General features: G+C 47.8%; 1 protein-coding gene across 3 annotated transcripts in view; it reads left to right on the top strand.

The window, feature by feature from the left end:
* Nucleotides 1-23,790, top strand: part of FAM168A (family with sequence similarity 168 member A) — a 152,801-nt gene that overhangs the window by 50,096 nt on the left and 78,915 nt on the right. The gene's annotated exons all lie outside the window — the stretch shown is intronic.

The following is a 23,790-nucleotide window of genomic DNA, read 5'->3' as shown; positions in this document are numbered from 1 at the left end:
TCTCAAATTACAGCTGGTTTCTGAAATTGGGAACGGGAGAATTATGCTTTTTGGCTGAATTTGTCTTCTAGTTGTATTAGCTTTCTTTAGTATGTGTTTTAGAATCTTAGACTCGTAGCGAGTCCTGAGTTGGAAGGGACCCACCAGGATCAGCACAGTTACTTGCAGATGACTCAAAGACACGGAGACCAGAGCCAAAAAAAATCTCCAGGTCCACAAATGCCATAAAGGTATGTACTGAGGGCAGCCTTGCCTGGGGTGATGATACACTACTTTATGGGTGAAAAACTCCTAAACAGCTCTGCAAATGGTGGCAGAGTCTCATGCATGACAGCTTTCTCAAACAAGGAGGACTGCAGACAGATAAAGCGGTAGCAGAAAGTCTTGTGACGTGGCTGTGCGGGGATGGAAGTGGACCTGAGCGCAGAGAGATGCTGAGTACGGCCACCTGCTCACAAAAAGTGACAGTGGCACCGCAGAAGGACTCGGACACCAAAAGTGAAGTTCCAGCTTCCTCAGCAGCACCTCCCCAAAACCAGACCCTGTGTCTGTGAGCTCAGTCTGTGAGCTCCAGCAGCTCAGCGTTGTGACCACTGGCCCTGGGAGCCTGTCCCAGTGCCCGACCACCTCTCAGTGAAGAACCTTTTCCTAACATCCAGTCCAATTTTGTTCTTATTTTTTCTACTCTGCCAGTCTTGGAGAGCCAATATTACCATGAAGAGATTAAGAATTAATTGCATAACGATTGTATTCATATTATACACAAGAGTCTCTGTCCTCAGAGACAATGGAACACAAAGTGGACAGGCCATGAGCAACCTAATGCAGCTTTGAAGTTGTCTCTCTTGGGGCGGGGAGGTAAGAGAGGATCACTGCCCGAGGTCCCTTCCATCATGAATTATTCTGAGAGTCTTGATCCAAACAATTATTCACTAAGTTCTTGTTTCTCTGCAACCAGGTTGGAGATGGGAGCACAGGTTTACCCGCCGGACTTTTATCAACTGTGATGTTGAACGCGTGTCTGTGTCTGGTGGATGGGAGGGACGGGTGCCTTGGCTCTTGGGTTGCAGAATGGGCTTGTGCTAGCAATTAAAGTTTTATCTGTGAGGATGTGACCTCTGTCTTTCCTCAGTCTCGGTCCATGCAGTGTTGCTCTTCAGCTGTATCCCAATTTGTTCCCAACGGCGTCTGTATTTTAGAAAAGCAGCAATTCCCTGCATGGGCCAAAATTTTGGGGGGTTGAATAAAATAAAAGGAAAAAGAAACAGACATACTCAGCATTTAAATGCTTCCTGTTTGCCAAGCGTGTATCTCTTCCACAACGGTTAAATATCCTATTAATGGGGAATAATTGACTCCATTGTTAATGTTAGAATACGGTGGTGGTTGAATGGGTGCAATCAGTTTGGCAGTCTTAGAGACTGCTGCCTTGAATAGTTTCAGCTCTTTATTACAGGTCGTCTGAAAGCGGTTAATCTGAAGTAATTTAGTTGTGATATGACCTGGCTAGTCTCAAAATGACACTTTCAAAGAAGTTGCCAAAGAGAGCCATCTGTTTTCTTATACTCTAATTGCTCATTCAGCCCAAACAGCTCAGCAGATCTAAGAAACCAGTTAGCGGGGAGGGCCAAGTGTTGATGGGTTGTTCTGAAGCTCTCTCGGTATGAATTAGGACTCCTTGTCAGGAGCTCAAATCCAGAGCCTTAGAGTGCTTGCCTTTATTTCTTTAATACCTCCCGATTTATCTGTGTGTGCTTCTGTTCACATCCCCTATTCCTCTCCACAGATGAGGCCGCTGGGTTTTATCGCCTCCCCTGCTCACGGAGAGGTGACCTTTAAATTGCTTTTCCGGCAGCTTTCTGGGCACTGCCAGCCTCCTCTGAAACGATGTTGTGAAGCCTCAATTTGCGAGGCTTTCAACCTCTTTCTTAGGCCGTACGTGTATTGTGGTGTGCATTGAGGAGTGTTTCACCAAGGGCAAAACCCCCGTGTGATGCCGTGCTTTGTAATCCTACCGAATCCGGCGGCACTGCCCGCTGCGGGGACCCTGTCGTGTCCAGAAGCCGTGGTGGTTCTCAGTGGGCTCTCCTATTACTGCAGGCGGAGAGAGGGATTTAAACCCCCCACATTTCATTTTAATTCCTCTCAAAGCAGGGGAAGGCAGGACAGGGTGCAGCAGGCAGCTCCGGGGGTCCCCCATGTGCTGCAGGGTCGCTCGTGAGGCCCCTTCTGCTTTTTCTGTCACAAATTAGCCCTTGGCCTGTTGTTGCTTGCTGTGCAATGTTTAATTTTTCCTTTCTTTCTTCTGGGAACAAAGTTCAGTGCTATTTTTCTCCTCGTTGTGCAGTGTTTAGTGCAGTTTTGGGTGCCATCAGAAGCAATTGATAATACTTGAACCGAGGCTTCACGTCACTCCCGGCGGGACAAATGGTGTGGAAGCAACTGGCTGCAAGAGGCTTTAATCCAGCAGAAGCCCCTGGGGATGCCACAGCAGAGGCTGCCAGCACTTCTTGAGGACGTCTTGGTGTGGAGGGAAGCACTTAGGGGGAGAAGAAAGGTGGGGGTGCACAGGGCAGGCCTCCCGAAAGGAGGCGGCGGGCAGCAGGCCGCCTGTCCCACGCCGCCTCAGGTGTGACATTTAAACCTAGCCAAAGAGGCTAAAGAGGAGCTGTTCACTTGGGATATCCTCGTGTCTGTGTGCGAAATTTGTGTTATAGACTGCTCTCAAAACTTTGTTTAGTGACGCAGTCTCTTCTTTGGAAGGGATTTGCTCAGGTTTGCGGGCATCTGCCCATGCTTGTGTCTGGTATGAGTGGAAAAGGTGTCTCTCCTTGTACTGAGCAAGTGCTGTTAGCACAAGCGGTGGGGTACCAAGGTATATATACCCTCCTGCCATATCTGAAGGCTGTGTATCTATGAAGTCCTGTGTCAGATAGGGAATGTGAGCAATCTTGATGGCTCTTTGCTACAAGAATTGGTGGACATGGAGTGAAACTGGCAGCAGCCTCCTTAGCAAACGGAGTAGTTCTTTACGTATGTGCAGTTCAGCAGTTGAATTCATGGCTGTTGTGAGTTGTGGAGGGTAAGAGCTTTACAGGTTAATAGGCAGTGGGAAAAATTTATAGGAAAGATCTTTGCAGGCTGCCAAATCCCTTCTTTCCCAGGGTGTCTATGAAGAGCAGTTTGCCAGAGGTGAGGGGCATCACAGCACACTTGTCCTTCCCACATCTCCTTCCCTGCTCATGTGCCTGGCCTCCGTCGGAGAGAAGATGCTGGTTTATTGGACTTAGGGTGTCTGATTTCCTTGTTCTGACCATTCCTGGATTTATGTGCTCCTGTTCTCCCAGCCCTGGGGTTCATCAGGAGCAGAAACAGTTTTTCATTGAGCTCTCACTGGGGATGCTCAGCCCCTTCGCTTCAGGTTGCCTTAATAAAGTCCGTGATTTCCATGGCCTCCAGAACTGTGTGGCTGGAGCTGGACTGGAGCAGCAGCAGACTTGCTGCTGCACCCCTGGATATCTCTGCAGTTACGGTTTCATGTTTAGTAATCCCCAGCTGTGCTCCGCTCACTGATGGATTTCGGTTAGGATACTATATCTTGAGCAGCCTCAGCCCTTGTTATGAGCTCCTCCAGGCTGCACTGGGCACCAAGGCCATGGAAACCTGGTGTGGATGCCTGAAAGCAAGACTTCAGAAGGAGATCAAGCTGCATCCTGCTCCTGTACCACAGTGCTGCTTATGTGTGTGCAGTACAACACCTGCGAGATCAGACGTGGACCAAAATGAAACACCTGAGAGTTCAAATCAAAATGGAGTCTGAGCTCCTGCTGCTGCCTGATACAGCCTATTGCTTGTCCAGGAGAATTACTGGCATTCTCTGCAGCCATTAATTAATTAATTAATTAATTTTTTTTTCAAAACCTTGTTCTACTGCTCAGAAATCGTACCTGTGCTATAACAGAAAACAGTAAGGACATTATTTGTCTCTCAGTTTCTGCTTTCTGAGCTCCTCGTTTTCCCTGCAGCTCAGGCGGTAGCCGCTGGGAGCCCCGGTCCATTTCATTTCCTTTTGATGTATCTTTTCTTTCAGCTCAATCTCGGACTCAGACTGAGGTTTTGAGATTTTCACCTGAACAAAGGGAAAATGGACGCGTTTCTTGAAAAACAATGTGAAACGCGTTTCCTCCCAGGCTCCCCAAATGCGGGACTGATCTAGCCATTTCCAAACGCGTACAGCTTTGGGACGGGGGAGGCAGGGGCGGCGGGTCGATCGTTCAGTTATCGCACCGAGATGGGTTTAAGCCTGGTTCTTGTAGCTGTCTGTATAATTCGTCTTGCAGTCTCTCTTTCCTGGAGGCAGTGAAGGAGCTGTGGGATGTGCAGGGCATTCTCTGCTAGAAGGATGTGGAAGGTAGGTGGCAGGGACATGGTAAGAAGCTCCCTTATCACCTGCGGTAGCTCCAGGAGCTGACAGATGCATCTCAGCCCAGCGGGAGCTGCTGATTCTTTTATGGCTGCTCAAGATCTCTGCTTGCCGCAGGAGGCTGCGAGTTGGTTTTTCTGAGGCTTCTTTGTGACTGCTCTGCTTCTGAGCTCCCACACGTTGCAGGTAAAACAGCGGCTGATGCTGTGCAACGAGGCATCTGTCCTTGACGGGGTGCAGCACAGCTGCTGAGATTCTAGAGTGGAAATGGGATTATTTTCTTCCCAGTTTTAAAGGTAAATAATTTGGTCCTTTTGTTGGCTGAGGGTTGCCATGGCCAGTTTGTATTCCCAGACAGACGTGATACGTGCCCTCCTGGTGATGCTAAATGGTTTCTGTGCAGAAATGGCCCACGGGGTGGGTTTTGTTGGATGCTGAGCGACTGATCGCTTTCTGGATCTCGAGATTCTCCAAGAATATGTGGCGTTGGAAGAAAACCTGGCTGCCTGGGAAGCTCCAACCCTCCTTGTTTGGCCTCTTCTGCCAACTTCAGTCATCTTTCCTGTAATCCCATTAACCCTCAGGGAGACCGAATTTTCCCTTGAACAGAGAAACTCTGCCACGGTATCCTCTTTTTATTCCCAAACTGCTCATACCCCATCTCGGGAGGTGCACGACCTCCTTACAGGGTGTTTGCCAGCTTTAAACCTTGAAGGATCTCTTAATACCACAGGTACAAAGCTCAGCAGAGCTTTAGCTGGGACTCTGTGGAGCTCCAGGTGTCTGCTACGAGTATGTAAGGAATTGCCATGGCACCTTTTATCATTCCACGTGCTCTTAATATCTTTTTGCAAAAAAAGCTTCCCTATCTCAGAATTAAACGCAACTCTGGGAACTAAACCTCAATCCCCTACGACAGTGGGATTTTAACCTTAAATCTTCCTTTTTCTGTACCTTTTCTGTCAGAGGTGGAACTTCTACCTCAGAAGGAGGGACCTGACCGTAGATTTTAGGGCAAGGCCGTTTGGATGGTAACGTGTGTGTTATTACCTGCAGCTGGCCAACCCCCCTGTATATAGGACAGCGGCAGGTAATCCCATTTGTCATGGCTGTAGCTCAGTGCTTGAGAGAGGTGAAGCTTCTGCTGCTTTCAGCTGGACAGGGCTCGCAGGATGAGTGGGGGGAGATTGCAATGTTTGTGTTCGTTATTCCTCATTATTCCGTTGCAGATCTGCTAGCTAAGAGGATAATGCTGGTGCTCCATCGCAGTGATAGTCTAGGAGAGGAGTCTCTAAGGTGGTTTCTATCCTTTGGACCACAGGTATCATTTCCTTCCCTGTGCTTTGACCAAGTCCTCTCTCTGTTTACATGCCTCCTGCTGTCATTTCACACGCAGCTCTTTGCAGTCTCTGTGCCCTCTGCGTTTTTTCTCATTCTGTTGGGGAGGCTGTTGTCCATCTCCAGTTGTCCTTTGATGGCAGCCCTCCTCCTCCTCCCTCACCCTCTGATTTCTTCAAGCAGGTGCTGGAAAGAGCTACCTGAAAACACCTGCATAACTGCTGCTCTTCCTCCTCGGGTGCTTGCTGAGAACATCTCCCTGGCTGTGATGCTCGACAGAGCCTTTGCAAGTGATGGTGCGGGTGCACGATGATTAATGCTGGTTGCGATCCCCAGAGCCGCCTTGTTTTACACTTGGCTACTGCCTCCTATAAAGCTGGGACGTGCTTTGTGTGTGACAGCTGTCACAGCGCTCCAGAGCTGGGATGAGTAGCGCTCTGCTAATGCAAACTCAAAGAAGTGCAATTTGCTTTGCTTTTCATGCCTTATTTAATAATCAGTGCAAGTCCGCAGTTCAGCGAGTAAGAAGTTTCACAGCATCAGATCCAAATTGAAAATATTCATAGGCTTGTAGCAAAACCCTCTAAAAGAAATTACTGAGCTCTGCTTTAAAAATTGCAGAAACTAGACTGCTCCTAATGGGGTAGTTTATTTTGGGAGACAGATTAAAAGCCGCACTGATGATGGGACATGATGTATTTCAGGGCAATGCTGAGAGGAGAAATAGCGCTTGTTGTTGTCCTCCTACCGAATCCAGCTCTGGAATTGCTTTTGTCGAGGTGAGGTCCCTGCGCTTGGAGGGCTGCTGATCCTGCCAGCCAAAAGATCGGAGCTGGAAAAATGAACCTTTGTTCTGAAAGTCCACGGATCCGTAATGATTCATCTTCAACTTGTTTGCAGTTTCGGGAGCAGAAGAAGGCCTGACAGTTGCTGACAGTGAGCGTGGGTGAGCTGCTGAGGCGCGCTCAGTTGTGTGCCTTTGCCTCACTTGCAGGGAGACTTTCCGAGGCCTCCCCACTGATCAGCTTTAATGGGTTCAATAGGTGTTTAGAGACTTGAAGACCTCGCTGAGCACATCTAGCCTGACTTCTTCTCAACTGTGGAGTGCAGTCTCCATCAGACCTGTAGCTCCCAGGTAAACTACTGAACATGCGAGATCTCTGTGCTTAATTTATTGCATGTTTTCCCCTAAAAGGGATCATGACATGATTAAATCAGTCCCTGGGACTACAACTACTACTTCCAACCTACATTTGGAAGCTTTAGATTAACCTGAATCCTTGGACAGTTGTCTTTGGATTGATCACTGACAGGTCTTCCAGGAGCTTGTACAGATCCTCCTGAAGGTTGTTCCTAAATGATTGTGTGACTGCGCCATCCCTGGAGGCACTGCAGAGACACGTGGACATGGTTTGGGGGTAGCACTTGGTAGGCCACGCTGATGATCGGACTTGATGATCTTGAAGGTCTTTCCAGCCTAAATGATTCTGTGATGGTATGAAGTCTCCAACCTGTCAGGACATACATACAGGACATGGGACATGGACAAGCGGGTCACCTCCTTAACCAAATCCCATCAAAGCCACCCTAACTGGTCAGGAGGGAACTGCACCCACCCAGCTTGCAGCCCAACTTGCAGCCATCTCTGCTGCTAGCACAGGCTGTGAAGAAACTACCAGCAAGTCAAAACCACTTTATGATGGTAGAAGAGATGCATCCCTGTCCATCCCTAAAGCAGGGGAGCTAGAGACAGCCAGGAATAGCTGCCAAGCCTTTGGACCGTGGTGGATGAGACGTGTGCGTGCTGTGAATCGCCCACTTCTGCTGAGCTCAGCAAGAGACGCGTGTCTCGAACGGCGAGGCGCCGTTAAGCACTTGTGAAGCGGGCTGTGGGAGTAGACCTCGAGTTAACAAAACTAAAGCAAATTAAGACGTATGATTGCGAAGGGTCTGCTGTCGAGAAAGCGGCGATGCGTAGCTCAGCTTTTTTTTCGGAGCGCCGTAATTAACAGCTGGAGAATTGAGTTACAGTTTGTCAAAGTCGTGCGGGGTAAGAAGCATGGAGAACATGCCTGGAGAGCGTGCAGTCAAAGAGGTTTGCAGGTGATTATCTGGGCTGCCTCACAGCTGTCTGCTCCTACCTGAAAAGGTCACCGCGACAGGACAAAGCCAGCCTGATGGCTATGGACACGCTTCTTTTGTGAGCCCCGTCTTTTGGGGAATCTGGAGAGTTCCTAAACTTTTCCTGGGTGGTGCACACTTGAAAGACCTTTCTGTAATGCTCTTTATTCAGTCTCATTGCCTCTGGGCAAATAAAACACCAGAGTTTGTGCCGTGTTCATCTGAAACCTTACTTTGTGAAAAAACACCAAAGAGCCTTTAAAAAGGCAAGAAGCCTTCTCAAGTGAAATTAGTTCCAAATTCTGGGCTACAAGGTTGGAAATAGTCGTATTTTTATATTACTCTATTTTAATTCCAGGATTATGTTTAACAAAGGTCCTCTTCAGCCGTACCAGTTTTCATTAGCTTTGGAAGCCTGTGATCCCCCAACTTTTCCTACTGTGCTAAATTCCCTAAGACTACGTCTTTCTCTCTATATTCACGAAGGAATTTCCCTTTTATCCTTCTCACTATTTCATTACCCTACTTCAGGAGTGATGCTCCTGGATTTATACCAAGTGTAGCTGCGGTGACTCAGTGTGGTGGTTTTACCGTGCTAGGCAGTTGAACACCACAACCGCTCTCTCACTCCCCCTCCTCAGATGAGGAGGGGAAGAAGTAAAGGAAAGAACAACTCACGGGTTGAGATAAGGATGATTTAATTAAAAAGGGGAAATATATATATATATATATATATAATTAAGGAAATATTATTATTAATTAAACAATTCAACTAAAGGGAAAAAAGGGAAAGGGGAAAAGGGAGGGGGAAAGGGAATAACTAAACAAAACAAGTAAAGGCTATGTGGAAGTGCAGAGGAAAGAAATTACTCTCTACTTCCCACAAATGAGCGATGCTTGACCACGTCCTTGAAGCAGGTCCTCAACGCACGTAGCCAGTGTTCGGGAGGAGGACAGACGTTTTCGCAACGAGAGCCCACCCCTCCCCTCTTCTTCCTTTTTCCACCTTTTATTGCTGAGTGTGACATCATATGGTATGGAATATCCCTTTGGTTGGTTTAGGTCAGCTGCCCTGGGGATGTTTCTTTCTCACTTTTTGCCCACCCCCTAGGAGGGTCAGAGAGAGTCCTGATGCTGTGCCAGCGCTGCTCAGCAGCAGACACAACACTGGTGTGATCCCGCTGCTGTTCTAGCTCCAAGTGCAGAGCGCAGCACTGTGTGGGCTGCTGCAGGGAAAGTTAACATCCCAGCCAGACCCAGTACACTCAGCTGTGTCTGTGCCAGGTCTTGGACTCGGAGATCCACTCCCCGCTTTTGCGTTTGGTGGCACTTCCCTCCACCTCTGTAATTTCCCCGTCTTCGCTTCTAATCCAGTCCGCTTGTGCTCCCCCATGAGCGTTGTTTAGCTTTAGATGGCTTCGCTGTTGACCACGGCCTTTTCAAGACTGTCACCGTATTTTAGAGCTCGTCCGTCACGAGAAGAATTCAGCTCCGGCGATTCCAGTTTGCCATTGGAATTTCATGAAGCCCTCTGCTGGCATTTTAGTAACACAGATGTCATGTTTGGATTCGGAGGGTGTGATGTGAGTTGTCCCCGTTCTCTAGGGAGTTTCTCCTCCTCCACATCTCACCTGTGGAGGGAAGTCCATCAGAACCACATCCGGGGGCTGTCAGCTTTGGAACTCCGTCGCGGTTTTGGTGACGTTTCCTGTCTCAGCAGGAAGGAAGCTTCCCCAGGGTATGAAGTTATTTTGCAATCTGTATTTCTTTATTTTGAGGGCAGGGTGAATTGAACGCTGAAATCATCAGCAGTGGCTGACCTAGAGATGTGGAAGCTACGAGATGCTCTCCGTGTCCTGCAGAACACGGGCAGCATCGTGGAGGTTTTCAGCCCCGCCGTGGCAGCCGTGCTCCGGGATCCGCGCCTCGTTTGGCTGCGTGCGTGCTCTGCTCTCAACTGCTACTACAGGGGCGATTGCTGCCTGTTGTGGATGCGAGCATCTATTTACTGAGATCGGGGCTGAAATCATTAACTCACTTCACAGCCGTGAGATGGAGAGGAGCGGGCTGTGCACGATGTGACACCGGTGCAGAGGGACAGATCCGCATGGGAAGCTGCCTGCGGGCGATGTCAGCTCAGCTTTGAGCAATGGTACAGGTGAATATTTTTGCCACTCGTTTTGCCAAGAACTGGCAGCACAGACTCAGCAGCTCGCTCTCGCTTTGCATTTTCTGCGTCCTTCCCTCCCCTTTCAGAAGACTTTCAAATTCAGACGGTGACGGTGAGTTGCAAATCAGGAGGCTCAGCGTTTGTCGCACGCGTTCCAGCAGAATCCAGGAGATTGCAGTCCTGGCTCAGCAGATAGCTGCACAGCTCAGCTCTCGCTGCGGAGTGGTTGCTGCTGGAAGGGACGAGAGGGAGAGGAGCTCATGGCATTATCCACCTACTATTCTGCTGGGGTCCTTCTCCGAGGCTGCCTCGGAAGATGTTTCACCTCTGCCGAGATTTCACATCCTTCTATGAAAATGATACCTCTCTTTACCTCTCTGCAGAATGCAACCCTTCCAAAAAATGCCATTCCTCCTCTTCTGTGTTACACCTTTCTTTCTCTTTCAGCCGGTGACAAGTAGTTTGCATCAGATGAAAACGCAGCAGAGGTGCGGGCGTGCGCTTCGTCTTTTTCCTGACGCTTTCCGTGCTGGGAACAAAGGAGGGATGCGAGACCACTGAGCACCCCTGGCAGCTTCGCCAAAAAGTGGAAAAGGCCCGGCTCATCCGCGCTGGCCTGAAATTCCTGCAGTTTTGTATGCACTCAGCGTGGTGGCACGTTAATTTGGAAGCTAATAGTGCTAGCTGGGGGGAAAACCTGGGCTTCCTCTGCAAAGTGCGTTAATGCTAAAGGAACGCATCCAGCTAATTGCTTGCCTGTGGCAAACGGATTGCCTAAGGGTGAAGCAGAAGTGCCACTCCTAGAAAGCTTTCTACTTACATCGACGTAGCCTTCAGCCACGTTGCAAGGCAGAGCCTGACGCTGTTGTGCCGGTGTCTGAATCTGGGCACCGCGGCGTTATTATTCCTGCAGAAAGTGGTGGGGTGCTCGCGGCTGCGGCACGAAGCCGGTTCCTGGCGTCGAGCACCTTCCCCTGTAATTTGGGAACGTGGAGGGGTGCTGACGGGGACCCCTTCACCCTGGGAAATTTATACTCGTGATACCCCATGGTGTGTCGTTCGCCGTGCTCCGGCTCCTAAACACGTGCCCGTTGAAACGTTTTAACGTAGCTAAAGAAATTCGTATTACGAAGTGAAAAGTAATAACCAGGTTATTTTAAAGTTATTGAAAGAAATCTGTTTGGGGGAGAAAAAAAAGGAAAGAAAGAAAAAAAGAAAGCAAGGGGGGACTTTGGAGAAGTGTCTCGCTGTGTAATGCTAGCTCTTTATGAAGTGGATATTCCCAGGCTCTCCAGATTGTAGAGGTCATGATTACTCTCACAATTTGCCCTCCTCTTCTTTCCATCAAGGACATTTTTTCCCCGCGTTGCCTGGCAATCCATGCGCAGATCTCTCAGGTCCTGCCCTGTGCTCTGCCTCTGTTTTCTGTGCTGGTCACACTGCCAGCACCTCCGGACCGGCTTGCCGGAGGATGCGCATTTCTGTCTTGCTAACCTGCTGGGCTATGGGGGATTTTGCTACGCTTCCTCTAGTTCATAGATCACAGCTCCTTATTAGCTCTCCCGAGGTCTGTCTTCCTAGGAAGCCGTCTGTTAAACCTGAACAGTCTGCGAACTGAAAGCAGGAACCCGATTTCTGTTGTTTTTAAGAAAAACATAGCACGCCCCACCTGACGTTTCTCAAAACGCTGCCTTGGAATATTGAGCTCACGCTCCGAGCATGTAGAGACAAGCGTGCGAGCTCATAAAAAAAAAGGGATTGGAGATTAAATCAGAAAAAAGAAAAGTCCCCTGCCAGGCTGTGTTTTTCATCCCAGGTAACTTGAGTAGGTGGCGTGCACCTGTTGGGTGATTGATGGAGTTAATTTAAGACATGAACTGAAATGTTTTGAAAAACGATGGCAAAAAGGTTGTTACGTACAGAGATGTTTTTATCAGCCTGAAAAGAAATGTCTCAAATCGGTTGCAAATTAAGGGCCTGTTTTTTTTTTCCCCTCCAAGTACATAAATAAGGGGGTGTGTATCTGGAAGCCATGCAGTCAGGTTTGTCTGATGCGATCCGTAATAATACGGAAATGATATTAAAAATGCAGAAAGCTTAGGCAGGCTTACAATTAAACAGGTTCTGTAGACAGTCGGAGCTGTGGTGGCAGCACGTAAGATTTGGGGTAATCTGTTGGCTGTAGATGATATACAAAAAAACATTCACTGCATCGGTTAAATTACAAAATCGATTTCCTTATCATAACTAATAGCATGCAATTAAGCCATTGTGTGGCAGGTTAAAACTTTTAGACTTTTTTTTGGTCCATAGCATCAAAGGGACGCGGCTAGATCGAAAATCAGATTTTATCACCGCTACGTCGAAAGGCGTTGTAGCGCCCTGTGTGGGGGCTCCAACATCCTTCAAGCCCAAGCAAATGTCGATGTCAGCTTAGTGAACTAAGATCTTTGCTGGATGTCCTCTTAATGTTGCATCATCCTTTGACGAGTGAAATTGTTAACTTTTTTTTAATATGACTTTTATCGAAAATTTCAATATTTGCACCCGAAGCTGCTGCTTCACTCTTTGACACCGAGTGCGTCATCCCGTTGGATTTTCTGGGGTACCCCGCCGTTCACCTTTAAACCAACCACCACAGGTTTTGGTTTGTTTTTTTGGCCTACATTTGGATCCTGAAGCCCTGATTGTCCGAGTGCTTCCACATCTGCTCGGCCTTCCACGCAGGGGAAAATCGCTTGAGGCCGATGGAAATGTGCGCGTGTGAAGACAAATATTTGCTTAGCTGCCTGGGGACGACAGCCGACAAGTCAACATTTCCTTTTCAGCATTTCTGAGAGGCCTTAGCGACTTTTTTTGGTTATTCTTCAAAGCACAAACATACTGTCATTTTAAGAGAAAAGTTAATGACTGCTCGTCTCTTTCTTTTAGGCCGTGCCATTCAGTCCCCAGACGAGCTTGTATCCCCCCCAGATGGGAAACAGGAAAGCAAAACTGGGCTGTCTGGCCAGCCCTTGTTGAATCAAGTCTTTTTTTTAAAAAAAACTAAGAGTGCTGATATAAACTGCGAGCCATAAGCTCCTTCAGACTTCATTGAATCTCTTCTCACTCTTTAGTTTGGGAAGGAAAATCCGGAAACCTATGAAGAGTGTTAATTGTTGACTTGCTGAGGCCTTTCATCCCTCTCCTTTGTGTTGGCTGTGAAAGCGCGCCTGGTGCTGGCCTCCTGTGCCGGATATATTCACTGGAAACCTGAATGACTATTCAGGTGAATAAAAGCCCTGCAAAATCCTCTGGAATGGCAGGCTGAAAACGACTTGGCTTTTACAGTGATTATGAAACGAATATTGGAATTGACTGCGTGCTGCGCGCGTTGTGCAGCCACGTCGTAGCCTCGCAGAGCCCGGTCTCCTTTCTCTTGCATATGGCTACAACTAACCTTGGTCATGTCTGTACTGAATGTTTAGCGTGTGTTTGAGATGTAGTACAGCTCTGTGACCGTGTGTAGACTTCATTTAAAGTCTTCAAGGTTGATCATGGTCGTCTGATGTCAACTTTCTTTTTCTTACGCGGGTTACGTGGTATTTCCAAGCTACTTTTGCAGCATCTACCCGTAGAGTCTTAGGCTTGCTTGATGTCTACGGAGGAAATACCAAGCAGTAAACAGGTCAGATATGATAGATATGTGTACTAGATATTTTCTACAGCAGCGATCCCCAGCAGCGCTGCTTAACCTTCAAACTAAAGCAGTGCAAGCCTTCTGTGGGCAAGGGGAGCGGAGCAAGCTATGGACCACCTGGTCTTCCACTCCATGCTGATATGGAGGAGGTGGAGGTGGTTAAATAAGTATTTAGCATTTAAACAAACGAATTTATGTTGTATTTTCAATTTGAATTATCTGTGTATCGATGGCTTTTAGTAATAATTGCAATAGCGCTGCCTTGCATCTCTCTTTTTACCCAGTGTCCCATGTGCTGATAGGAATTAAAGCTCCTGCCTCAGCCCGGCTTTGATTGCTGTAAATGCCTGATTTTCTTAGCCTGAGTTCTGTTTGTTCATCTCTTGGCAACTTTTACATGAAAAGCCCAATGGGGCTCTTTTTTTCCCAAGTGTTACCACTTTTGCATAATATATTATCCAGGTAGTGGTGGTTTTCAGTAGCACTGGGCACACCAGAACCAGCCCGACTCTGGGCTCTGCTCTCCTTCCTTGCACGCAGCTTTCCAAGGAATAGGAGAGGCTTCCATTCTCCTAGGCGCGTTAATACAGTACCTCTTGCCAACGCTCAATTGCAAAAAGAGGATGAGAAACAGACCTCTTGCCAAGGCTCCGTTTCCGCTAACAGATTTAGCATGTGCTCTCCTTCGTCTTGCCTGATACAGCTTTGTTTTAGAACAAAGTTTGCAAAATATTGAAGGGAAAAGGGACTGTTGGGGAGGATCGATCCCCTCTCTTTGCACAGTCAATCTTTATTTTCCCAGACTCCATATCCTTGTCTTTGTCCTTGAGGAGAAAACGGAGAGGAGAGGCAGGGACATGGCGTGGTGCCCACCAGAGGACGGCTCTGTCATTCTCCTGCCCCTGGGTTTTCAGTCTCCAGCAGAGAAGAAAGCCTGCAACCAGACAGTGGGACCTGGGAGAAGACCAGTGGAGGGCACAGAGGAACAAGCATGCCTGGAAGTCCTAAATCACATAGCCAGAACCCGCAGCACGGTGGATTTCAATGCTGACCCAATAAAGCCGAGGGGATTCTGTCCTATGTATTATTTAAAGGAAGTCTCTGCTCTCGGCTGATTGTAATTCCAGGGCTATTGCATTTCTGGTGTGTCAGCTTCGTCCTCCATTCAGAAACAAATTCAGATCTTTATCCCGTTGCCGTGTGTGGGAAGGAAAAATGTTTCCAATATTCGGGATACGGCTGGAAAGTGATTCTCCCATGCTGAGGGGAGTAATTGCTAAAATTGAAGGAAGGCAATTAGTGGTAGTGGTTGGAAATTTCGGAACAAACGTAAATTAAAGCACATCTTTGAGGATAATGTGACTTTTTCTGGTATTGTTTTTGTTTGACCCGTTGGAAAAGAAAATGCTATATCGTAGGCTGGAGTGAAAGCAGGGGTTTGTGCACATCCACTGTGATTTGGACGTGTGGTATGTGAGAGTGGATTCTTTGTCCAGTCTGAGTCCACATCTCCAAAAAATGCTTAATTACTTGAGTCACCTGTATTAAAAACAACGTACTGATGGCAGCAAGTGTTAGCTCTGGGGCTCAGTCTTGGTCTGGCTTACCCGGAGCAAACCACCCCACTGCTCTCCTTCAGGCTTCTTCTGCAAAAAGCAGCTTGCAGGGGCGATGGATTATTTAATATATTTAAAGAGGGGAAGCTGATTCTTACTAGTACATAAATTGTGTTTTATGAGTATTATTTTTGGTGACTAGCTTTATATCTGGCTACTAAATCATCACTTGTCTTAGGAGGAGGAACAATGGCTGGCTGTGAGCAAGGTCTGAAGCAGCTCGAGAAGTCTCAGATAAGAAAGTTACCTAACAATATAATTCTGCTTTTTTTTTACAGTGGCAGGATGAAAGTCATCACGGCGATAGAGGGATAGGTGTTTAAAGTTTCAGTAATTTGATGGTAGGTCAAATTCCGCGCTAGGTTAACTAAAAACGTCAGCTATTATTTAGTGCTTGTTTGGCATCATAGCTGATGCGGTAAGTCAATTTTCAGGATCTCGTGAAGCATCTTAAAACCACACGTTTGATGGATCTCCTTACAGTAAGGTGATGAATGAAAAAGGGGAGGCACCAGTCGGTCCCCTGCTGCCCCTCTGGTGTCCAACCGAGTACCAAAAGGTCATTAGAAAGCAATTAATATCTTTAATATCTGTTTAATATTCTTATTAACGATATAGACAGTGGGATCGAGTGCACCCTCAGCGGGTTTGTGATGACCCCGAGCTGTATGGTGTGGTCAGCACGCCGGAGGGAAGGGATGGCATCCAGAGGGACCTGGGCAGGCTGAGAGCTGGGGCTGTGCGAACCTCGTGAGGTTCACCAAGGCCAACCTCAAGGTCCTGCAGCTGGGCCAGGGCAATCCAAGGAAGTTACACCCTGGGACTATGCGTAGAGCGAGATGGAGATGTGACAAAAGGGGAATTAAAGCACAGACTCCTTTGAGCTGGAAGATTGAGTTGGTTGGAGAGGTCTCCAGAGGTCTCCAAACGCTGGGTGGAGACCTCTGGAGCCAGCCAGTCCAACCTCATGCTCGCCGTGGGGTTTGCACCAGCACTGGGATGGGGCAGCCGTGGTTTTACTGGGACCAGTGCTGGAAACCCTCTTGCACATCTGCAGATCCCCTGGTCCTGTACTGCAGCACCCTCCCGATGGCCAGCCCCAATCTCCCAAGCCATCGTTTGTGCAGAGAAAGAAGCAGAGAGAAGAGGCTTCAAGCTGCGTGTTCGGGGAAGGCTTTTTAGCAAAACACAGCTCAAAAGTCAGACGGTTAAGATAAAAATCAGGATAATCACCCAGAGGAGGATATGGCTTAGTTGGAGAGCAGAACGAGAGCACTAAAAGCAGGAGTACAGCGGGGTTCGCTTCAAAAGGAGAAGCCAGCAAGGTCTCGAGTTAAAGAAATTAATAGGAATATATCGGGAAAGGCGTTTGAGAATGTTTTTTGGACATGCAGGGACAGATATGTTAGATATTTTTGAAAATGCATTTATTTATTGGCTACCTGCTGGTGAAACCCATCTGTCTTGCAGATATAAAGCGAGGAATTTATAGTGCAGGATTCATCTGCACACAGACATTTTGTTCTCTGGATTCAAGCTAATATAACATATTTTTTTCCTTGCTGCAGTTTTGTTGTAGGGGGGCTGGTTTCTCATTTACTGAGGGCCCTGTGGGTGTTTTTCTAAGCTCTGCCTAAGGCAGATAATCAGAAATACAGCTGTGGTCACTTTGCTGCACCATGGTTGGGCTCGCTGGTTTGCTGCCACCAAGCGCGACACCTGACTGCAGTAACCCTCTGTTCCTTGCTTTTTCGGGCCAGGACTAGGGTTTCTTTGACTGCATTTTTATATCCTATCTAGCGTAATTGAATCACGAGTTCTTTGGATCCTCTGGCTTTTAAGAAGATCGTGAATTTCAGCAAAGGAAAGGTCAAGATTTTTCACGCCTAGGCGTTTATTTTGGGGCATTACGAGATCCAGAAGATCCAACTCCAGAGCTGCTTTGTACTTAGAAGTTAGCCACTAATTTTTCCACACGACAAAGACACCCGAGCTGCATGAAATCCCTTGCTCCACTGCATTTCCATGTGCTTTAAGCCTTGCGCCCCACCACAACAGCATGCATTCAGCCTGCCTCCCCAGTTCAGGCTTCAGGCTGGGGCTGGTCACGTCACCACGTGGCACGAAACACAGGGTCAGGTCATCAACACCTTGCTGTTTCTGTGCTCTCTGCCCAGGTACCTGTTGACTGAGCCTTAAATTGCGAGATCTGTGGCAGGGGACAGCGGCTCGCTGCCCCTCCTGCTCCCAGCACCTCGCCTTCCTGATCGCCGCAGTGGCGAGACACGAGGGGTCTGCAGAGAAAACAGGCTGCCACCCTAATTAACGGGTAATGCAATTTATTCCCATTCAGAACCTCCTGAAAGGCCGTGCGCAAACGATGTTGTGTTAACCACGGGCTCCATTAGACGTGTCACTGAATTAAACGCCGGCGGCGTTCAGACACGGAACTGGCTGGATTGTAGCAGGTAATGACAGGGCTTCACACATTTTTGTACTTTTTGTGGTATTCTCTCGAAGCTGCGATCTAGTTAATAGAAGGGATATTATTTAAACCAGAATTAATGGCTTAATCTAAACCAGAACTGGACTTGAGCATAAAACTGCTCAGCATCTTCCTTCCGCAGATGGCCCTTGCGTGCAGGATGCTGACACTGTGGCAGTGGAAATCTTCCAGAAAGCACACAGTGGAAATCTTCCAGGAAAAAAAGGGTCCAAGTCCGAACTGAGAGCAAATGAGCCACCCCAAAATCAGCCAGATTAACTACGGTACCTGGGGTTACGTCCCACATGTGGGAACTCGTTGAAATAGCGAGCCTTTTCTCAGGATTTAAGGAAAGCTTTGTGCCTTAGCTACCACTTCTTGGGTGTTTATAAATAAAGATGGCAACATGAAATGGATTTTAAAATGGGTAGAGCATCAGGAGGAGGGCTGGAGGCTAAGCATGGTGGTGCTGCTCCTGCTGGATTCATTCCTGGAGCAAAATTCTGCAGGTTTTGATTGGGGTGCTGGAAGGTGCGGGGCGGAGTTTGGAGTCAGCCAGGTGAAATAAGGCTGGAGCGCAGCTGAAAGTTGCTTTGAAAGTGAGGCCGATGAGTTGGTGTAGATGAAAAAGGGGGAAAAAGGCAGGAAATAATGAAATAATTGGAAGAGCGGTCAGGCACCGGGACGGGCTGCCCAGGGAGGTGGTGGAGTCCCCGTCCCTGGGCGTGTTCAAGGCAAGGTTGGACGTGGTGCCTGGGGACAGGGTTTGGTGGTGACATTGGTGGTAGGGGGTGGTTGGACCAGGTGCTCCTGGAGGGCTTTTCCAACCCTGATGGTTCTGGGATTCTAATGTTCAGGCTGAAGAACGATGCCCTCAATGTGTTTCCATAAACATCAAGATATAGTTGAAATACAGTCAAAGAGATAAAAGTAGCCATTATTTTGTATAAGCAAGACCTACCATTCATAATTTACAGCTCAATGAAGTCAAACTTCTTCTGGAGCCTGGCCTTTCTTTGCTTTCCCTAGTTGTATCAACTCTTTTTTTTTAATTGTATGGATAAAAGATGAGCCAAAATGGTGTCAATTTTTACCAGATTCTTTTACAAGACCTGTGACAGGTTAAACGTATTGAGATCCACTCAATCAGCTTTTAGTTAGGGTGTAAACAGGAGGGGTTATTTGTGAAAACGACGTTGTGCTGCAAACCTCTGAGGCCGTGCATGCAGAAATTTTGGGGGGAGAGGTGGGACGTGGCCCTGTCGCTTGCCTGAGTTAACCTTTGGCAGACGAATGCGAGGGTAATTTAATTATTGTTTGGTGGATCCCAAGCGAGGGTCAAGCTTCAAATGACTTAAGTGAAAAATTGTCGGAAAATTATTGGAATTGGAATGGAGGATAAGGTCAGGAGGTCGTTTCATGTTCAAAGGGGCTTTGGCTGAATGCTATTAGCATGTATAAAATGAATTTTAAGCAGCAATGCGCAGATCAAGAGAGAAATACATCTTCGGGGTTTGTCTTTTTTCTTTGTTCGCGTTCTCTAATATTTGGACGTGTGCTGTCCTTTGTAAAAATAAATAAATTTTGGTACCTCCGTGCAACCAGAGGGGAAAATAGCACTCTATTTCAAAAGAAAAACGTGAGGAAAAGGTCCTTCAAAAGCACGTACAGGCTGATTTCACCAAAGATGAGGGCAAATCACAACCAAACGGCACGGAAGGCTGAAAGGTAAGGCGCTGACACGAGGCTCGCCTGCGCATTGTTTACTCTCCTCATTGCATTTGTACTTAAATTTAGATCAACTGCTCAGTCTCTTGAGAGCATGAAAGATGTGCCTGTCACAGTTAGTCTCCATCTTTTAAGAACGTTGTAAAATTTATTTATTTCGAAGTAACTCTGTATTTATAAATTATTTATGTCGTTGTCTTTGCAGACTAAGTCTGCAAAGAAAATGAAAAATGGCTGTGTAAACTTCCCAAAGCTTGCGCGCCACACTTGTTCTTTTCCTTTAGGATTTTTTACATCTCCTTCAGTGTCATCTTTCTTTTCCCCTGCTTCTGTAAGGTAGGAGTGGGAACTGCCTTCAGATCCGTGCGTCGGCGTGGCCGAGGAGCGTAAGATGCCTCTCCTACCAATGTGCACACAGAAATACTTGCGTTAAAAATTGTTTACGTGTATAATTGTTGATGCCCCTCGATGTTTGAAGACTCAAAGCCTTGAACGGCTTCGGGAAGCAGCAAAGCTGGTCCCACACGGAGCTGTTCCAGAGGCACAAAATGAACTGATGATAGAGAAATAACTGGGAGAGATGTCCCTTGTGTCTTGCGTTTATGGTAATTTCGAGGCGGTGGTGACACCAGGGCTGGTTTTTATTCTGAGTGCTCCCTAGGAAGAGGATTAAGCAGCTGATGTCCTGGGGTGTCACCGGGATCGGGGACAGGGACCTGGGGCTGCCATGTCCCATCCTCGCCGTGGTGGCAGCAGCGTGGTTTTGTCCGTAGGCACGCTCTTGTTCAGCTCACGCTCATCATTCACCATGAAAACATTTCCATTTTGCTTCTCGTGCAGTGTAGTCTGAGCTCAGTGCTTGGGAATCCCTGGTGCAAGCTTGATTTGAGCGACACGTTGGCTGCCGACGGCGTGGTGGCAGCTCGCAGGCTGACCTCCCTCGTGCTCCTGTTTGCCCTTCATCTGGAGTCGTCTCCCGGCGTGCTGGAAGCATGTCATGCACTTTCATGGGAAAGAAAAAATAAAATGTAACCAGGTTACAGCCAGGAAGCATCCCGAGACTGTTTGCTAGCAGCTCATTCCCATGGCATTCCTACTGGAGCTGCTCCTTCGGCTTCTTGGTGGAGCCTCAGCAGCTTCTAAGCAACTGAGCATCCCTGTCACGGGGATTAGAAAGTGGTGGAAGCTTCGTGCAGCACAGCAATACTTGCGGTTGTCTGTTTATAATTCATTTCTGTTAGTCTTTTTGTTGTGTATTCATGGCCACGAGCAAGTGCCGCAAGTTATTGTGGTGAAGGAGGTTTAATTTTGCTAATCCTGTTTTATTCCCATTGCAGTGTCGCTGTTCGAATGCCACAATGCGGGGCCTGTAATGAATTTAAAATGGGTTTTTGAATGGTATTGTCTTGCAGAATGTATCGGGAGCTCATCTGAATGTGTTTTAATACGAGATGGTAAAAAGAAAGAAAATCATCCATCTGAAATGCTGTTCTCATGGAGTCTTTCATGCTGGCTGGAAATAATGCCCTGCATACCAAGCAAGGAGGAAGCACAGGCCTCTTCCTCACAATTCATCCCCCTAATGCAATTACAATCTTTTTATCTCAGCTAAGAGGCATTTTCTTTCATCCTTCTCACTAAGTGTGGTTTTTTACTGTTTGGTACAGCACTTAATGCAAACCAGACATACGCAGCAGTAATTTTCACCAAATCATCATTTATTTATACTCTTTACACCCAGAAAAGCTCAAGCGAGATGATGGCTGTGTTGAGCAAGGCTCGGTATAAATGCAGTCTTGTCTCCATCTGCCCAGCACCTTGCACTCTGACGGGCAAGGCCAAGAAGGATCGAGAGGGAGACGTGGTCGCAGCGAGGTGAGCTTGCACGAGCAGCTCTGAAGCCAGCTCTGCTGAGACCCAGCCAGTCTCCTGCCTCTTTATTTGTTTTTGTAGCCTTGTTTCTCGTCTGTTAGCTTTGTATAACGCTCACCCAGTAATACCTGTGCTCCCAGTGCCCCAAAATCTTCCCAGGTACTACTGGAAGTGACCCAACAGCGCCTGAATTGCTTTCTGCTGGATTGGCGACCCGAATCAGCTTGCAGAAAATCTGTGCAAGTACCAAGAAGGTGTCTGGGGGAGAGAAGGGGACTGGTCCTGTCTCTTGGAAGGCTTTCCAAATCCCCCAGTGACAGTCCCCAGAGCAACCAGCTGCCTCCTTTGCTTGTTCTGAACCTGCAGCAATTTTTTCTTCTCATGCTCCCACCCATTGGGGCTATGAAGAAATGTGTGCGACTGCTGCCTCTCCACCTTCTCCAGACCCTTGGTGATTTTTTTTAAATGGTTATCTTATTCCCTGCCCCGCTTGGCATTTCTTGTCCAGACTGACGGGTCCTGCTAATGATTTAACAGTTAATTACAGCCAGGAAATCTTCGCAGCTCTCTGAATCTCTCCTCCTGTTCTCTCAGGTCCTGCTTGTGGCATGTCTGACACAAAGCATCGCGTACAGGTAGTAACTCTTAGGTCTTAGCACTGCACTTCGGAGGTGACTCCCACCGACTGCGTAGTTATTTCTGTGTGCCAAGCGTTTTTGGAGTGTGGGGCCCAGGTTTCTTTCAGAAGCTTCGCTCCAGTTGCCCATCACTTATCCTTCGACCTCTCGCGGGACGTAGAGGCCGAACCCATTGAAGGGCCTACAGGTAACTTCAAACCATGCGCCAGGTGGGGACGTTCAGACCAGGGAACCAAAGTAATCCTGGTCCAAATGAAACCCTCAGAACACAGTGTGTAGCTGGAGGAGCCTTGGCACCAAGTGCTGCGATCTCCGATCACACATCCCGGGATTTCTGTGCTGCTGCCTCCTGTCAGAGTGCCTGGTGGCCTGTAAGAGTCTGAAACACCCCCTCGCCTTACTCCCACTACGGATGTGGACTCTGCATCGCAGGGAGATGGAAAAAAAAAACATTAAAGGAGGCATGGACAGGGCATTTGGGTAAAAAGGAGGCAGTTTTGGCTGCAGTGGATATGCCTCCTCGTGCGCTGAGCTGCGTCGGCACTTCTGGGCAGCACATTCCCCCACTTGTCTGCTGTCAGTTCATCTCCTCATGCTTTCAACTTACTGAAGAAGTACCTGCTCAGAGGGGCGACGTGTCCTATGTGCTGGAGGGGCTCCTTCCAACTTGTTTCATCTCGTCATGCTGCGTGTGGTGTGGTAGAGATGTGAGCAAACTCATCTCGAAAGGCTGGGCGCTTCTGAAGGTGTGAATTCTTCCTGCCTGCTTTACAGCCCCGGTTGCCTCCGCTTTGAGAATTGCTCCTTCTGTGCTACCTTGGGGGAGGAGGGAAGGTTAATTAATTAAGCAGTAATTGTTGTCAAGTCGGTTGTTGCTAGCATTTAACATTTGACTTGTTTACTATCCTGAGGTACGGCGGAAGGAGTTAATGATCTATCAAATCGTGCATCCATCATCGGAGGCCTGTTTGGAAAGGACGGCTTTATTTATGGGCTGTAAAATAACGCCTTTAAAAACCCCACGTTTTGGAGAAAGATTGTTGGGGTTCGTGCTTGAAATTGTCACTAGGTAGCTGCGGAGACAAATGTGTTGCCTAATAAAGCTTAATGACTGATTTTCCCATTAATCAGAATCGAGAATGTGCTTCATTAAGATAATTAACTGAGCAGTTGCTTAACTGACAGTTAGTAGACACAAATTCCCAAGTTACTTGCTTTCCTTGAAATAAAACTCACAAGCAGGGCCGTGCAAATCTCGCCGTCTGTGCCGTGTCCGTGGGTACCGCTGGGCTGCCCGGCACATCCGTGTACAGTGCCCAATACCTGGGTACGAGGTTATTGTAGTCAGTTTGAGCTTCTCCATTTCTCCAGCAGCAAAGGACCTTCTATCTGCTGATTTCTGGAAGGCCAGACCTCCTTTCTCGTTGTTTTTGCCACCCTCAGAACCCTCAGCTCCTCCAAAGGGAATTCCTTGCCTGAATTTTCGGCTTTGTTCACCGCGCGCTAGAAGTGGGGTCATGAATGCTGAGCCCCCCGAAGGTAGGGTTGTGTAAGATTAATCCACTCTGGGTACATTTGTAGGCAGTATATGCCAACAGTGAAGAAGTTAGGAGAAATAACTGAGGGATCCAAAACTTGAATTCCTAAATACGCTACCTCATTGTAACGCCTGGTTGTAAATCCTTTTCTTTGCAGCTCCCCGTGTCTTGAATTGTAACAT

Source organism: Oxyura jamaicensis, chromosome 1, assembly GCF_011077185.1.
Source record: "Oxyura jamaicensis isolate SHBP4307 breed ruddy duck chromosome 1, BPBGC_Ojam_1.0, whole genome shotgun sequence".
Taxonomy (NCBI): domain Eukaryota; kingdom Metazoa; phylum Chordata; class Aves; order Anseriformes; family Anatidae; genus Oxyura; species Oxyura jamaicensis.
This window is presented reverse-complemented; position numbering and strand designations above follow the sequence as displayed.